Raw genomic sequence first — 13,625 nt, 5'->3', positions numbered from 1 at the left:
AGATTATTTTCTCTCTATCAATTTATGATTGATATTATTCTTTTTATACCTTTACTAGAACCTTTTGCAAATCCTTTTGAGACTTTTACGCTAAACTGGTTTATCTTTTATATTGAAAGAAAAACAGATAGAAAAAGAGAGAGAGAGAGAGAGAGAGAGAGAGAGAGAGAGAGAGAGAGAAAGAGAAATGAAAAGAAGCAACGATACGAAAGGTAATATCCTTTCGTGGTCGTTACTGGTCGTCGTATTACGTCCGATAGCACATTTTAAGAATTTATGTGATTCCGTAGAAATTCATGTTCGTTCAACGAACTACGGTAAAAAAGTAGAACTCTGCCACCTCATTTACGAAGGAATTTGAGATTTAAACTCTTTAGCGATCGTTGCTCGAATAACTTGTATAAATGTATTATATATATATATGTATGTATATACTTCTTTCGTAGAATACTCAGATCATTTTTTATTCCATTTATCTATAAATCAACGTTTTTATATTTTTCCTTTTTAACTTTTTTCAACGAATCCAATGAAATCAATCCGAATAGATATTCTTCATTTTTGTATCCATTCCATTTGAAATAAAATTAAAACTAATCATCAATATTTTTGTTTGATATATTTTATTTGTAACGCGATCAATTAATTTTCCAGAACAAATTCATAGCGTTTATTTCAAGATTGTCTTTGGTAACTAACCGAATATCCTCGATGGAAAATAATAATCGTTGAGCAGATAATATCAAAATTAATACGAAATTTATATTCTCTCCTTTTTTCTTTTTATATATTCCTCATCAAATATTTCTCATTCAAAAAATATACTGACTAAAGAGATATATTCATCTTATTAAAAATAATTCAATTGATGACATATATTTCATTTATATCATATTACTTTAAATTTAGACAAAAATGAGAATATATATCCGGAGATATTTAGTTGATTTATATTAATAAAATATAATGATATGTGTTAGAAGTAAACGTGTTTAAATGGGATCAGGATTGTACGGGGTGATTGTGAACGGGGTAAGAAGGGAAAAAAAGTATGGAGTTTTCATTGGCATGATGAGTTCGTCGTGCGGTATCGCATTGGGGCTTCGTGGCTTAGAATTACAAACAAACGCGATTACTGCGCTCCCTCGAACGAAATACCTTGTTGCAAATCGATCCATTTATCGATCTATCGATCGATCGATCGAACTATCTCTAAAACCGTGCCATTGACAATATTGGTATACGTTACAACTACGTGTTTCGAGGATTACTAAAAAAGTCTACTTTTATTTTTATTCATTTTTTTTATTCCCCTCCCCCTATAAATAACTACTATCGATAGATTCTTTTTTTCCTTTTATTTTATCTCGATTATATTTAAATTTTTCTTTTAAAATATTCATTTCGCCCGAACTCTGCCGAATGGATTGAGTTATTTTGTATTTTTCAACATTGTACTAATAGTGTAATTATTTTTTCATCATACGTACGTTAAATAAATAAAACCGGTCTAATTGATTTTGAATAAATCACGAACGAAATACATTATTCAAGAAACATATAATTAAAGTTTCACCCTTTTCAATAAATGCTATTTATGAATAATTGACACAATACAGGTTATATTAAATGAAATTATTAAAAATTTATACTAATCACTTATGACGGATTTGTCATGGGGGAGAACCGTTGATAACGAACTTATAATTAACTCTATGGTAAATGAATCTAATTGAAATCTGCATTTTAATCTAACGATTGAACTTTTCTTAATTGACAATTTATTTAAAGTCTATCGTATAATATTTTAACGAAAGAAGAAACCCGGTTACTTGTATTAACGATATCCTAAAATAGCAAATGTGAATAACGACGATCCAGAGTAATAGAGAAATAGAGAAAATGAGAGAATGAGGGGAAGAAAATGAGAGAAAGAGAGAGAGTAATAGTGAGAAAGATAGGATATCTCTTGTAAAGCAAGGTCGATACTCGAGGCGAGGCCGCAATCAGGAGCACCTAATTATCGTTAATAGCGGAACGCTATCCGCGCCTTACGATGGACGGTTCGAATTAATCGGCGAATTACCGAAGCCAATAGCTTCATGGACTACGACGTAGGATAACACTCTAGTATTGCAATTATAGTGGATTTACAGGGAAACCCATCGGATAACTATAATACCTAAGCAAAGTTGAAACGCGTCCGATCGGCCATTTCATCAATTTAATTAAATCTTATCGATCGTTATTGCAATTTTATCGATCTCGTGGTGCGGATATCTGTTAGAATAAGAGAGAGAGATAAAGATACGGTCCATCGAACAGCATCCGGAAATATCTCGAGTTTTCTGATTCTCCTATAAGAACATTACAACCACAAGTTAACTCACCTACGTAGCCATAATTCGTATTATCTTGCTTTTATGAAATTACTATCTTTAAATTTCTCTCTCTTTCAACCTCCATCTCTTTTAGTCTCGATCAAAGTTCTCCTTCTTCTTCTTGTCCATTTTTCTTCGAGCATTGCTAGTCATATTGCTTGGTTATCCATTTGAACGATCGTTTGGCTTGTTCTTATCTGTTGCAATAATAACTTTTATCACGAAGTAAACTCTCTCATTCTCTCTCGGGGAAGTAAAAAAATAATATGAGGGGTGTCGTTAAAGGTAACGCAAGAATCCAGGTAGATAAATAACGGGCACGAGGTACGAGGAAAACGTTTAAACTTATGTCAGGCAGAAATGGGCATGCAACAGTAGGGGAGGCAGGCCCTGTTTAGCGGTTTTATTGGACACACAACTGTCCCGTGTGTATTCTTGCTTACAATTTTAAGACGAACTTAGTTAGATATATACTCTTACGCTTATTATGTCTCTGTATTTCTTTGGGTACGTATAGCTCTTGGAGGAAAAAAATAAGAAATATTAGATAGAGTAGAATAAGAGACAAGAAGTGTCGCGTGGATTATTTTGCATGGATATTGCGCGGGTGTCTCGAACCGGGACTGTGTTTTGACGGTCCATATATTTTTCGGATCCTTTTGGGAGCCTGGCCAAGTTGTTTAGAACGAAACTTCTAAGTATAGCCGACGAGATCTATTCGCTTGCTTGCTTGCTTTTCGTCTCTATCTCTTGCTCTCACTTTCACTTAAGATCCTTCCTATATATTCTCGAGTTCAGCACTCGGAACGAAACATTTTCCAAGGCAAAGAAAATGTCAAGCCCGAGGCACGACTAGATTATCGTTTTTCTTCTCTCTTACTCTTACATTTATTAGTTTCTCTCTCTCTTTCTCTCTCTGTCTCTTTTTTGCACGCGCGCCTTTCTATCTTTTGTCTTTTGTAAAAGGGGCAACACTGATTAGTTTGTTGTGTAGACGACCGACCGGATCAGGGACGCGTAATTAATTTCATGACGTTTATAGCTCTGAAAATGGTTTACGAAGCTTTCATGAGATATTTGTGCTCGTTTAAATTCTATCGAATGCGTAAAGCGTCGTCCAACGCTTTAAATATGTACGTAATTCTCTTTAACTATCTATCTATTTATCTATCTATCTATCTTGTTTTCTCGTACACTTTATAGATCTATCGTTTTATCTCCCCTCTTGTAGGGCACGTCACACGAAAGTAATTTCGAGTCCTATCCGTATGAGAATGATCCAACCTTTTCGAGCTTTTCCACCTTTAAATTGCTCTTAATTCAACCTGTTGAGTCATCCGCGAAGGGAACTCTCAAAGATCCTATCTCTCGAAAAACGTTAAGGATGTGTAATTCGTAAATTGATTCAATAATGGGCAAAGAGAATTATGCTGGTGATATCGACTTTGATAAACGAGAATAGAAAAGTAAGATGTTGGATATGTAACACGAGATTTAACGATCATTTTATTTAAAATTAGACAAAAAAAGAACAAACGAGATTTAGTTTTAAAGTTTATTACAATTTTCTTCTTTATACCGAAAATTCTGAAATATCTTCGAGTAACTACATTTTTTATATGCTTACATTAAGCGGTATGAGAAATTTTGTTTAAAAAAAATATAACATTAAAGAAACATCGTGTATTTCGTATATTACAGTTTAAAAGCGATAAAAAAATATTTGCAGGAAAAAAATGAAAAGATACGAAAAACTATGTGGTGTTACTTACGCAGAAAAAAACTTTATGAATTATTAATATAACAAAACGTATCGAAACACGAACGTAGACGCATAGAAAAAAAAAGAATGCAGTAGAAATAAGAGTAAAAAAGTAACAACAAAAGAAGAAGAAGAAAAAAAATACAAAGTAAATTCAAATTATTTCATAGTTTTCCTGACGAAGGAAGTATACATACTCTTTTTTCCCCGTTTAAAATTGAAGCTCAAGCGAGATTCGCCATTGTGTTTACCATCTGGCAGCGACAAGCCTGCGGGAGGGCTAAATTCCGGTCTCTCGCTTCCAAAGCAATATGTCCCGTTAAATGCGTTTGCGGCATGAAGGACAGCGATTCGGTTACCTATGAAATGCAGTTCGCCGAACAATTATCCCCTGCGCGGTGCGGCGCTTTGTCCCACACCCGTCCATCGTACTTCGATTCGAATCCACCCACGTGTCACTGTTCACCATTGCCCCTAAACCAAGAGAGATTGAAGAAAAATAGATCTACAAACGGGGGAAAGGTTAAAACGTGAATCATTCATTATTATTATTATTATTATTATTATTATTATTATTGATGAAAATAATATTTCTATATGTGTGGAATTCGATTATTGTAATAAGTATTATCCTTTAATAAAGATTATCTGTAATATAAACAATTCGTGCAAGTTTTGTTTGAGTGTTTAATTATAACGGATTAGGATATAACAAGGTTTAGATGTTTAGTTTTTTGAAAATTACAAGAATGTATGTCTGGTCAAATATAAAAGATTCTGAACGTTAGAGATTGAGTTGCTGAAGAAGTCCCAATAAAGGGACGAAACGTCCAATTTGATCAAAATCAAGTTCTAGTTCTTTTTAATGTCCAATTTTCCTGCTATATAAACATATTTATTAATAATTTTATTTTTGAACGAGAAAAATAAATAATTGAATTCGTACAATATAATTGATTATTTCAATGATCATCGATAATTCTTCAAATATATTTTATTGGCTATGAATATTAATTTTTGTTTTCTTTTATATATAGCCAATATTTTTTTTACTTTTGCATTTTATTTATTTAGCTTTTTAAGGTAAACAAAATAATAAGAATACCACGGGGATCGTCGCAGCGTGTTTCTTTGGTAAAGAAGAAGAGAACACTGCAGGGGTCAAGATCGAGTCATACGATAGGCTAACGAATAACATAGCTCGAGTAAAAATCTTTCTTTCTCAAGATTATCTTCTTCTTCTTCTTTTTCTTCTTCTTATACGTATAGAGAGGAGTCGCGTTTGTTTTACGGCTAAACTACGACGATCTTAATTGAGCTTCGACGTATGTAACGAAGATCGTCGTACCACGTTGAAGAGAGGAACACGTAGATGTTGGATACAGCATCCGTTATCTCTTTTCGAGAGGTTCCACCTCCCACGTAAAACGATGGGGTATATAACTCGTCTATTGTTCCTTTGGGTCTAAACGAGCTATTATCATTATTCATATACGACGTGAGCGTATCCGAACGACTTGAACGAACGGGAAAGAAAAGAGGGAGAAAAGAATGAAGAGGAGGAGGAGGAGGAGGGTAAATGAAAAAAATATAAAAAAAGCAAATGCGAGCTTTTTACATCGAAATACGTATGGTTTTATTCGTGAGTTCGGTACAAGATGAGACGACACGAGACGAGACATGAAGTTAAAGATTCTCGAGAATTTCTCTTGCATCGTACCGTTACTCGTTAGCACAGCTTCTCGGAATTCTAAAGAGAGAAAAATTTGTCAAACGGTTCTCTTTCGTGAGACTTTCGCACGCTCGCAAGATGAAAAAACAAATCCATCGTCTTTTGTGGTAAACTTTGCTATCGGTGGGGAAGGGTAGAAAAAAGAATTTTATCTACAATGAAACTTCGAGATAATTATCTAATTTTTAAAATGATTTTCTCGCGTTCTTAAATTTAAATTAAAAGAAAAGAAAATAAAAGGTTTTGTCTTTGTTAGGATTAAACGATCGCGTGTTTTTAACTCTCGGATATATAAGTAATTAATTATCTAAAGAATTTGTGTGCGCAGTGATTTATTTCTAAATAAATTCAAAAGTTATCATTTAACACTTCGAACGTAGATAGGTACTTACCTTTCCTACCTATAAAGCATTCGTTACAAAGAGGAAGAGAAAAAAAAAAAAGAAGTAAATTGCGCTCTTAAGTGAGACGGTAGTTCATTTTTCTTCCCACTCCCTTTTTATTTTCTCTCTTTCCCCCTCTCTCTCTCTCTTATGATTTACGACGACAGACGAATTTCGTCTTCCGCAATACGAAGACCCTTTATCGTCATACTTGGACTTTAATAACGCCTTTATCCGTGTTTCTCGAGTGCACGACGTTTTCAAGACGGAAGATCATGGGTAGAAACGATTTGCCAACGCGAGAACGTCCCCCCTTTCGATGTGGCCTAACCGCAACATAAATGAACGCGATTACACGAGTGCGGTTAACAACGCGCAGCCGTATGGAACGCGTGTCACACAGCCAGCAGCAGCGTGTGTATGTGTGTGTGTGTGTAGTAGGTACGAAAGGGAACGTGGCAAGCGTGCCAGCAAAAGAAAAAAAAAGTATTTCGATTTACGGCGGTCCTTGTAATATCTATATACCACAAATACGATCTTATAAATACACACGAACTCGAAGTTCCTTTTTCTTATACTTTCATAACTAATGAAATATCGGTAATATCCTTTAATACGATATATATATATATATGATATCAACGTTAGTTATATATATATAACTAACGTTGATATCATTTTAATCTTGATGCCCTTAGTGCTTGTTACGAAGTGTTATGGAAAATAATTATTATTTATCATCGTTTCGTTAATTAAGGCCACCGAGATTTATATTTAAAATCAGATTAGGAACACGCAAGAAGACCGTTTATAATTATTTCCTTTCGCCGAGGAAACCACACGGTCTGTATAATGCTGTACTTCTATTAACGCGAATTTCCTCTTTAATTAGAAATATCTGGGATTCGACGAAGTGGCGTCGAATATATATATATATAAATAAAAAATAAAAAAGAAAAAACACAGAAAAAAAATTTTTTAATTTAAATTAAACGCGAGTTGTGTCATTTTGCGTCAGGGGGTTGCGTAGAATAGACAATTTGTTTCTTTCTTTTTTTTTTCGGTACAAATTTGTTCTAATTATCGAGTACTTTCTGACTATATAAGCATTAATGAAAATTTCCTGATAGACAGCTGATTGAATCTCGCAACATCCGGAAAGCATATATGTATACTACTCTTCGTGTGCAAGCAGAACCTGTACGTACATACGTATACCTACCTGTGGTCACGAATAGAGAGAATGCACTGCTGAGTTTACCAGACATAAAGAGCAAGAGAGAAAAAGATAGATAGATAGATAGATAGATAGATAGATAGATAAAGAGAGATAGTAAAGGATGGAGATAACGAAATTGACATAAGCGCAGCATGCGTTTACAGGCCATTTGCCGAATAGCCGATACCGTCGCGTCGTTACGCTTCGTTTGCCACGACATTCCAAATCCAAAGTCATATGCATTTTCCGAAATAGTATTACAACTCGCATAATCTAACATTTCCTTCCGTCGTTTCATAGATATCCTAGATAAACTTGAAAGACAGGCTTTATCCGGACAGTCGATTAAGTTAAAATCATACCTGAAAAAAATTAGTAAGTTAGAAAAAGAGGAATAAAGATTGGAGAGGAATAGAGAGAGAGAGAGAGAGAGAGAAAGAGAGGAAGATAGTTGCTAGAGAGATTAATCGAGACAACATACCACGATTCTTGATGGAGTTGCCTTTTTTTTTTTTGGTTCTATGCGACGTGCTTCGATTAATCACCATTCACCATTTCCAACGTATAATCATAATAATCAACGAACACCAACGTATAGATCAAAGTTTTTCAAGAACTGTCGCTTTTTTGTGACACGAGCGGACGTTTAAATCTCTTTTAGAAATCGTGTCGTTGTAACGTTCAACTAACGAGAGAGAGAGAAAGAGAGAAAGATTTTATTTCGATTTTCTTGATCTCACTCGTTATAACAACGTGTTTTATCATTCTCTAATCGTTATTGGTATAACCGTAAAACTACTATACTGAAATCCATCAGAAACGTTGTTAATAATTAATCGGCTTGCAGATTTTTATCGGATGTTGAACAAAAAATATTTCACCTGCCCTCCCCTGGCCCAAAAAGAAAAAAGAATAAAAGGAAAAAAAATCTCGATCGATCTAACTGGACCCCATGCACCCACGTCGTTAACTGGATTATTCGCGCTTCACGGATGAAAGAAAAAGGGATGGGTGGGGGGGAAAGGTTCCAATGAAATTGCGATGAACTTGGAAACGCGTATGTATGTATACGAGAATGAAACAGAAATAGAGGAAGGGACCACTGTGAGGGATAAAAGGGGGTGAGGGGAGGAACCGAAGGGGGGGTGCAAGCAAGCTGATGCCAAACTGTAGAGAAAAGAACCGAGAGTTGGGTCAGAGGTTGGATGAAAGAGTGAGATAGAAGATTTCCTCCCCCGTATTTCTCTTTTTCTCTCTTTTACGCAGCATACGCATACGTTTTAACTCTTTCTCTGTTCATTTCAGGGCGCTCAACCAACCCACTGACAAATATCGTCCGGCGACTTTCATTTTCAGCGCACTAATTATTCACCTAACCCCGTCGCTTGCTTGCTCGCTTGCTCGTTCGTTCGTTCGTTCGTTCGTTCGTTCGTTTGTTTCTGCCGCTTTTGCAAATAAAAGCGTTGAACGAAACGTGGCCTGCCTGACTCGCGCAACCTCCTGCCACCACCGACGATGGGTCCATACTATCATGTTCGATGGAATCGCTAGTAGTGCGAGGGAAAAAGATGGACACTAACATATAAGAGAGAGAGAGAGTGAGTGAATGGGCCGATTAAAAAAAAAAAAAAGAGAGAGAGAGAGAGAGAAAAAAAAAAGGAGTAAAAGCACCAGGGGGTTGAACTGAAAGAGTATGGGCTTGCATTAATGATCTCCACGGTTCGATGATATTCCGCCAGGAGCTACGATCGAAATGACTATCCACCCTACCTATTACTCCACCACCCTTTAACTCCTCAATGTTGTAGCACGGTGGAAAAAGCGAATGAAAAAGTGCTAAACGGTCGCTTTTTATCCGGATAAAAATTTACGTTAAATTAGCGAAGGACATAGCTGCCCGTCTATCTATCTATCTATCTATCTATCTATCTATCTATCTATCTATCTATCGGTTATATGGCTTTTTTTGCCGATATTCCAGAATATCGTTTATCGTTTTATATTCAACTATATATATCGTTAAAAGCGATTATTTCGAAATGGATGGAAAATATTGAGATTGGGAATGTATAATATATGTATACGGGGAATGTATTATTATTGCGGACATTTTATAAAATGTCCGGTTATTATGCAGAATGATCGTAGGGTTTCGGTCAATCTAAAATCGGTTGGTTGTGTTTAGGTATGTAGGTGGGGAAATGGGAAAGGTAGAGGACTGGCGAGTTTTTAAATTTCCATGATTTGTTTCACTTACATGTAGTTCAAGTTACTAATCTGTGAAATACCTACTCATTATACACATTGTCCGATTTACGTGGGCATTCTTTACACAATTCCTGAAATATACAATATATACGTAAATGAGAGAACGAAAAAGATAAGAAACCGCGTTGGAAATAAATTAAAATGGAGAAAAAGATATGGGCTAGACGATTAGTTAAAGCGTCAAATCGGTGTAGTCAATTATTTTCACAGGACATCGGGTCCGAATCTCGGAGAAAGAAAGGATTGGACGATAAGAGAGAGGGTGGACCGTCTCTTTCAGTTCGCTCGTTAAAACCATTGCCAATTTCTCGTCGATCCTCTGAACGGGCTTTAATTTGATTTCGAGGGTAAACCATCGCAATTAAAAGTTAGCTCTCAACGCAGAAAGACGAAAGAGATAGTAACGTCTGATTAAACGGACGGTTCGCATCCGGTCGCGAGCTATGCACCTATGTAACACCCTACGAAATGGTACGCAAAGGTTTACGTGGAATGGGAAAAGTACTATCACCGTTCGAAATTAATGGTTGGCTACGGTGTTGATGAGCGTTACTTTTACACGTTTAAAAACGATAATTTTCAGACAACGCCGAAACGTCCACTTGTTATTATTAATTGGCTACGTCGGTGCACGGGAAAACGGTGTACTGCCATACTTCGCTACAATTTGTTTTATTTTTAAATATATTTATTTTCATCTCATTCTGTTCACATCATTCATTGAAAATAATATATCTTTCTGTAAAATAAGTGTCATCATATATATGATAGATAGAAAGAAAGAAACGAAGACAAATAGAGAAATTTGTTCAATTTTAATTATAATCTTTATACGATCTCTAATAATATTTATGTCTCATTATCTTCAACTCGTATCGAGAGATTAAAAAATCGGTTCAAAAAATAAAGAAATAATTAAAACAACAACAAAAAAAAGAACAACGTTTCGTTGAGATAAAAAAAAGATTATTATAAATTTTAATCTTTCTCTCTCTCTCTCTCTCTCTCTCTCTCTATCTCTCTCTCGCGATTATATTTCTCCCCCTCGGAAAATTATATATTATCTCTTCTCGTTTCCTTTCCTTTTTTTTTCCCCCTGCGACGAATGCGTTAATAGAAAAGAGTAGAAAAAAAACTTTTGGGAATAGATTAAAAGTAAAAGAAACAAAATAATAATAATAATAATGATGATAATGAGAAAGGAAAAAAATTACAAAAAATAAAAGAAAAAAAAACCCAGAGAGAAAAAAAGGAAAATCCAGGGGGCGGATTAGGGAGTTAACGCGGTAAGCCGTCGACGTTTTCTCGGTCGTCGGAGTTGTCCCGGACAATAAATTAGCCTTGGTGGCAGTTGCCGTCGTCGAAAGCACCACCACAGGAGTAGTATTCGCGTCGAGCTTTCGAACGCAATTTCGGTTTGTCGTTACCCTTGTGTGTCCCTTCCCTTCCCACCCCTCCCCACGTTCGTAGCCGCCCCCTTGTCGCGTTGCCCATGCTATGGTGTTCTGTACTGTGCTGTCCGTGAACGCACAATGCGCGTCGGGACGCGATAATTGCCAGGCGCGTTGCCAATTCGACGTCGCGCTTGTTAATTGATTCGACAGAAAACGCGAGTTCTCTCGCGACTTCGCGCTAGTAGAGAACCCCAACCCTCTCCCCCTTTCCCTACCCCAACCATTTTTACCCCTCCTGCCCGTAACTATTCACCAATACTAAAATTTCAAACCCTTAATACATTTTCTACTACTATTATCAACGTTAACACGTACACTTTACCACTACTAACGATTTTGCTTGTGCTTAACTACGAGGACTACGACGACTATGATAATGACGACGACGACGACGACGACGACGACGACGACGACGACAATTTTCCACGAGCTAACACCGTTTCTCGTTGTTAAAGCTGTTAACGCGTTACGCCACCGTATCCCTTTTGCCACGGCAAAGCCACCGCCGCGTCAACCGCGAAACTTCGTTCCGTTCATTAACGAGTTCTTTAAATAATGGCCCCCGAGACTCTTTCTCTCTCTTTCTCTTTCTGTTTCTGTCTATTTCTTTCTCTCTTTCATCATTTTTTTTTCCCCATTTTCGATTTATACTATTTCTCTCTTACTCTTTCTCTTTCTCTGTTTCTCTTCGTTCTGACACGAGACGAAAATAACTCTGGGGAAAATTACGAGCTTATTTTAGGCGCGTGTAATGTAATCCCATTTGTTAACAAGATTTTTGATTCGATAAAAGGAAAAATTGTTTTGTTTTAGTTTGTTTGACCGATTAATCTCGAACGAATTATTTAATAATGATTTTTATTGAATTTCATCATATTGACATTTTTATTTTCTTTTTCTTCATTTGTTTGAATATGTTCGATAATATCGATCAGGTATTCTTTAAGACTTCACTGACCACGATTCTATCGTTCCGGATTGCCCTAACCGATTCTAAGAAATTTTGTTGTAGGTCGTCCATAAACGCGAGGGAAATTAGCTTTTCATGACAAGGCCGTCAATGCCGAAGCCAATTCTGAGAATTAATATAAGTAACGATGGATTAAGGCCGAGGTGAGGCATTAACTTTAACAGTTTTTTCTTTTTTTTTTTTAAATATATCGTCCATTTGCTCGTTTTATACCGTTGTTTTCTAAGAAATTATCTGGGTTAGCGTGCCGATGCAAGAATCGGTTCTTTCTATTACGTGGCCAATGTTGAGAACAGTAATTACCGTGAGATCGAACGAAACATTCTCGTATGTGGGACGGACGAAACGGATATCTATATCTATATATATATATAATATAATAAATCCGTGCCGTCAATTTATCGCGATTATTATTTTTTACATCGAAGAGTAATATAATCGCGAAATGTAATTATACGTAAACGTTAAACGAGATCCTATAAAATTGACTTATCTTTTAAGGACACATAATTTAATGAATTTTCGAAACTCCTCGTTATAAACGTATATTATATGTATTACCTACCTACCTACCTACCTATCTACCTACCTACCTACCTACATAACTGCGAAATAATTCTTTATACAGGAAAAACATCTCTTTGATTCAGAAGCACAATCCTTTTAGTCTTATACCAATCTATTTTTCTCTGAGAAGTAATTACTAAAACGAACGACGGAAAATTAAACGTATCGCTCTTGGCCTGTACTATCGTTCTCGCGACAATTAACATAAAAAACTGTAAAATTGGGAATTTTTTTTTTTTCCGGGATTGGTCGGAACGAGAATAGGATGATGAAAGGAAAGAGAGGGAGAGAGAGAGAGAGAGAGAGAGGAAAACGGTGTTCGAAGTTGTGTATGAAATACGTTTGTAAATTTCCTAGCGTCATTAAAATAAACGAGGCTCATTTAAGTGGTCCACATTTTACAAAATCGACTTTGTTAAATGTGCAATAACACATACACACACATACATGCAGGTCCTGCCAACGATGATTAAAATGGACGAATCCAATTTAAATGTACTAGAGGGGAGTGAGAGAAAGTTTATAAAAAATATCTATAACCTTTTTGAGCACGCGAGAGGAGTGAGGTGGGTTGGGTTGGGTTGGGCTAAAGGGGGGTTAGGAAAGGAGAATGGTAGATGGCGGATATAACAGTGGTCAAGATCTCTTACGTGACGTAAATCGATTCGGCAGAAAAGTTAACAAACAAACCGAGACCAGAGTCGAGTTTCGCAAACCGAAAATGTTTCGTCGACTATTTGTCTTTTGCAATCCGCCCCCTTCCGTCATCTTCCCCTTTTCCCTCTTTGTCTGTCTATCTCTCACTCTCTTTCTCTTTTTTCTTAAATGAATTTTTTAAATAAATATTACAGCCATTCGTTTTTTATCACTTATTTATTTTCATCCTTGA

The 13,625-nt window shown here is 36.0% G+C and overlaps 1 protein-coding gene across 2 annotated transcripts in view; it reads left to right on the top strand.

Moving 5' to 3' along the window:
• LOC106793763 (protein slit) overlaps positions 1-13,625 on the top strand; it is a 367,043-nt gene that overhangs the window by 145,930 nt on the left and 207,488 nt on the right. The gene's annotated exons all lie outside the window — the stretch shown is intronic.

Source organism: Polistes canadensis, unplaced genomic scaffold, assembly GCF_001313835.1.
Source record: "Polistes canadensis isolate GaletaPanama2010 unplaced genomic scaffold, ASM131383v1 scaffold_18, whole genome shotgun sequence".
NCBI lineage: Eukaryota > Metazoa > Arthropoda > Insecta > Hymenoptera > Vespidae > Polistes > Polistes canadensis.
Note: the sequence above shows the minus strand (reverse complement) of the source record. Positions and strands in the feature narration are given on the sequence as shown.